Source organism: Schistocerca cancellata, chromosome 3 (genome assembly GCF_023864275.1).
Source record: "Schistocerca cancellata isolate TAMUIC-IGC-003103 chromosome 3, iqSchCanc2.1, whole genome shotgun sequence".
In the NCBI taxonomy this organism is placed as follows: domain Eukaryota; kingdom Metazoa; phylum Arthropoda; class Insecta; order Orthoptera; family Acrididae; genus Schistocerca; species Schistocerca cancellata.
In genome coordinates this window covers 192,484,720-192,489,749 of record NC_064628.1, presented here as the reverse complement: position 1 = coordinate 192,489,749, position 5,030 = coordinate 192,484,720, and the positions used below count along the sequence as shown (strand labels likewise).

General features: G+C 41.4%; 1 pseudogene; it reads left to right on the top strand.

Annotated features, from left to right (window-relative positions):
• Positions 1-4,494: 4,494 nt before the first annotated feature.
• LOC126177612 (5S ribosomal RNA) lies at positions 4,495-4,612 on the top strand (annotated as a pseudogene).
• The last annotated feature ends 418 nt before the right edge of the window (positions 4,613-5,030 follow it).

The following is a 5,030-nucleotide window of genomic DNA, read 5'->3' as shown; positions in this document are numbered from 1 at the left end:
CAAAGGTAGCTATTACATGATTTTACACATCCCGCGAGCGTTGATTAATGTAGTATTTTCGACTACAGAATACTATTTTCATAAAGGCCAGTCCAACTCACCGATTTTCGTTCAGCGTTGTACTGCAGTGGCAGTTAAAAAGAATAGATGGCTCCCTGAGAGAGAATTTCCTAGATGCGACACGCTAGTCAAAAGCAAAACTGATGCTGGATATCCTGTGATGTGTGTATCGAATGACTCAGAGGAATGACGTATGTCATCGTCGATATCCAGGAATCACAACCCATTGAATCGCTGATCAGCATATCACCTTTGTATCTAAAGCCTTCGAGTACATTGTCAGTAAACCCATGACGGAATATCTTGAAATCCCTAACACCCACGGTAAACATTTCCGGAAACATCACAACACGCCAACTTCATTAATCAAAGCAATTGATGACATCAAGTAAACATGCCATGTAAAGACATGGTGCGACCATTTATCAATCCTAGATATCAACAATGTTTTAGATACTGTCAGTTTAAATTTATTACTTATGAAAATAACACAGTTTAATTTCTGAAAAGCGGTAATACCAACGAGTCGTCTGTGGGTTGTGAAAATCTTCAAGGAAATCATAGGACACCTTCAGAGTTCAGTCCACGCTCAGTTGCTTTTTCTCGTCGTATATCAGTAATGTTTCATCTGTATTATATTCTTGTAACTATAATTTTCAGACAACATCCAGCTCTATCCAAGCGCCACCAGCGAGCACATTGCTTTCGTAACAAGGATAATTGACAACATTATCTCAATATCATGATGGACGAAGAACAATGGTCTCGAACTCAACCGAAAAGTCCACAAGTCATTCTCACATGACACCGGAAGACATTATCGAACAGACGTTTTCGTGAAACAGTTCCTTCTATACTCCTTAATGGTATCCCATTATCCTATCACAGACGAGAAGGAAATAAAGAGGAAAGACTGAGTCTAACGTCCCGTCGACATCGCGATCATTGAAGACGGAGCACACGGTCGGATTGTATGAAGGATGGAGAAGAAAATCGGCCCTATCCTCTCAAAGGAACCACCCCAGCACTTACCTTTAGCGATTTAGGGAAATCACGGGAAATCTAAATTTGGATGGCCGGACGCGTGTTTGAACCGTCATCGTCCAGAATGTGAGTCCGGTGCATTAACAACTGTACCACCTTTTTCGGTTATGTAGATGTAGGAATAACCCTGAGTATCTATCACTTAATTTGATACTACCTTAAAACCGCCGAAAACAATTATTTTAGTGCTTTTTCTGAGTAAATAGAGTGTCCCGAAAATTTTAAAATAGTTTTACAAATATTTTAAATACTGCACTTCATAAAGTATAGGATGTAAGACTTTCAGAAATGAAATCCTTCTACAGTGCTAAAATATTACTTTATTATTGTGTGAACCAGTGTAAACACTGGCTCTACTGTTTCGTGATAACATAAAACGAATTGCCTGTCTTTGAACTTTTTCGATGTTCTCCGTTAATCCAATCTAAGGGTCACATACCGTGCAGCAGTACTCTAGAAGAGGACGAAAAGCATACATAGTGTAGGAGACGCGTTGCATCTAGTAAGTGTTCTAAATGTGAAGCACAGTCTTATAAGCGGTTATCCTTCATCCATAATTTGCAGTATATCAAGTGAGAAAAGGGCAGACTGACTTTTGCACGAGCGGTGCTTCCTAAAACCATGCTGATTGTGGTCATAAGCTTCTTGGTCTCAAGAAAATTTGTTATATTCGCGCTAAGCGTATTTCCTATTTCATGATTCCAATAGAAGTTGTTCGTAATTGGCTCCGTAGGCTTTTAACACAATTTTCATCCTTTAGACTTGTATGATTTATCTTGTAAGCGGAATTCCTTCATAACCTTTTTGTTTGGATTCAGTTGCCACTTTTCATAACCTACAGTTACCTTGAAATATATTTCGATCTTCGGATGAGTTTAGAAGACGGTAAACGATGGCATCACCCGTAAGGAATCTGAGAACTACCCATCTTCTAATTCGCTTATGTAGATCAGGAAAAATAAAGAGATTACACTTACATCTACTTCAACACTCTGCAGTCCACCTTACTGCACTTAGCGAAGGTACCCCGTACCAATACAAATCTTTTCCTTTCCAGTGCCATTCGGAAATACAACGCGGGTAAAACGACTGTCTAAATGACTCCGTATGAGCCCTCGTTTCTGGTATCTCCTCTTCGTGATCCTTCTGGGCAATGTATATTGGAGGCGGCAAATAGTTCTGCAGTCAGCTTCAAATGCCGGGTCCCTGAATTTTCTCAACAGCGTTCCTCGAGAAGAATGTCACTTCTCTCCAGGGATGCCCATTTTCGTCGTAAGAACCTACCAGTAAGAAATCTAGCAGCCCACCTCTGAATTTCTTCGATGTCGTTCTGATATGGATCACAAACACTAGAGCAGTATTCTAGAACAGGTCGCACTAGTGTCGTGAATGCGGTCTCCTTTACAGATGAACCAAATTTTCCTAAAATTCTCCGAATAAATCGAAGTCGACCATTCGCTTTTCCTGCCACAGTCCTTATATGCTCGTTCCACTTCATATTGCTTTTCAGCGTTACGTCCAGATCTGATATGTCAAGCTGTAATCCGAACATTAAGGGTTTGCTTGTCATACTCAGCCGCGTTGACTTACATTTTTTCTACGTTTAGAGCTAGCTGCCATTCATCACACCAACTAGAAATTTTGTTTCAGTCATCTCGTATCCTCCTACAGTCACTCAACTTCGAAACTAAGCCTTACCCCACAGCACCATCTGCAAACAATCACAGAATGCTGTCCATGCATTTATGTGTATAGATTTCCCTGTGCCACTCCTGACGATAGCCTTGTCTCTGATGAACGCTCGCCGTCGAGGACAACATATGGTTTCTATAACTTACGAATTCATCGAGTCACTCACGTATCTGTGAACCTATTCCATACACTCGTACTTTCTTTAACACCCTGTAAGGGGGCACCTTGTCAAACACTTTCCGGAAATCTAGAAATCTGCTTGTTGTCCTTCATCCATAGTTTTCAGTATATCAAATGGAAAGCTGTACTTCGCACGAGCGGCGCTTTATGAAATCATACCGATTCGTGGACATAATTATGTCATATTTACTATTAAAACCGGTCATGATCACGATTTATTTATCAAGGTGACCGGTTTCGACCACTGCTGTGGTCATCATCAGACCTACAAGTTGTATACAAAGCTATAATTAGAGGGCTACATCCATTAAAGAAAATACATAAAATTATAAAGCAATAAAACGATGAATTACCATTGAGTAGGAACCTCTTTCTGTTGGAGAATCACTACTGGAGAAACCACTGCACGTCTTACTATATATAATGGCGGCTTCGCCCACTTCTGACGGCATGATGTCACTACTAACCAAACTAGTCACACTGATAAATAAATGGTGATCGAGACTGGTTTTAATAGTAAATATTTGTAACACATTGATCACTGCCACTCCCACGATGTATTCAAAAGTAAATAAACTTCTCAGCCTTAAGAAAATTTAGTATATCCAATCTAAGAATATGTTCAAGGATTCCGCAGCAAACCGATGTGAGGGATATTGGTCTATAATTCTGCGGTTTCATTCGTTTGCCCTTCTTATGCACAGTAGTCATCTGCGCTTTTTTCCAGCCGTTTGAAACTATCTGCTAGGATGCAGATTAGTGATAAATGTAAGCTAAGCAAGGTTCCAATGCTGTAGAGTAATCTTTGAGAAACCGAACTGGAATTCCATATGGACCTGGTGTTTTCAACTCCTTCAGCTCTTTCTCTACACCGGGGATATTTATTAATATGTCCTCCGTACTGGACTCTGTTCGATGGTCAAACGACGGCATGTTTGTACGACTCTCCTGCGTGGGGTATTACTTGAATGTGAAATTTAAAACTTCGGCATTCTTTTTCATATGTTCAGCTGCCATATCAGACCAGTGAATGAGTGACTGGATTAAGCCTTAGACTCAATTAGCGCTTTTACGTAGGACCCTATCTTTTGCTAAGGTATTTTCACAGACGCACGAATTTCTACAACCTTTGCTTATGGTCACTTGCGCGTTCTATTTTGAATCGAAAGTTACACTGCTTCCTGTGCAATACCGAATCTAGTAATTAAACCATGGCGGGTCTTCTCCGTCCTTAATACATTTACTAGTTGCATAATTTTCCAGACCACAATTTACAACCCACTTTAACATTGACCATAATTGCTCTGCGCTCATCTTAATGGAACTATGAGATATCATTTCACTGTCTAAGTGAAATGCTAACAAATGCTTATCTGTTCTTTGTAACAGAAACACTCTCCTATCCGTTTTACTGATTTACTAACTTTCACAACCATAGTTGGTATGATGACATCATGATCGCTATACCCGTTTCTATACTGACGTTGTCGATAACGGCCTACCTATTTGCAGTTACCAGGCAACGGCCTTGCCGCAGTGGATACACCGGTTCCCATCAGATCACCTAGGTTAAGCGCTGTCGGGCGTGGCCGGCACTTGGATGGGTGACCATACGGGCCGCCACGCACTGTTGCCATTTCTCGGGGTGCACTCAGCCTCGTGATGCCAACTGAGGAGCTACTCGACAGAATAGTAGCGGCTCCGGTCAAAGAAAACCATCATAACGACCGGGAGAGCGGTGTGCTGACCACATGCCCCTCTTATCCGAATTCTCATCTGAGAATGACACGGCGGTCAGATGGTCCCGATGGGCCACTTGTGGCCTGAAGACGGAGTGCTTTTATTTGCAGCTACCAGGTCTATGACATTTCCATCGCTTTTGGGCTGCCGAACTAGTTGTTCAAGACAGTTTCCAAAAATCGTTTTCAAAAGTGCTTGACTGTCTGTCTGTATCCCATACAGTGAATCCATATACATCCTAGACTATAATGGGCAAGTCGGCTCCGAACAGTAACGCATGGTCTCGGCATTTACGCGCCAGTGATACGGGCATT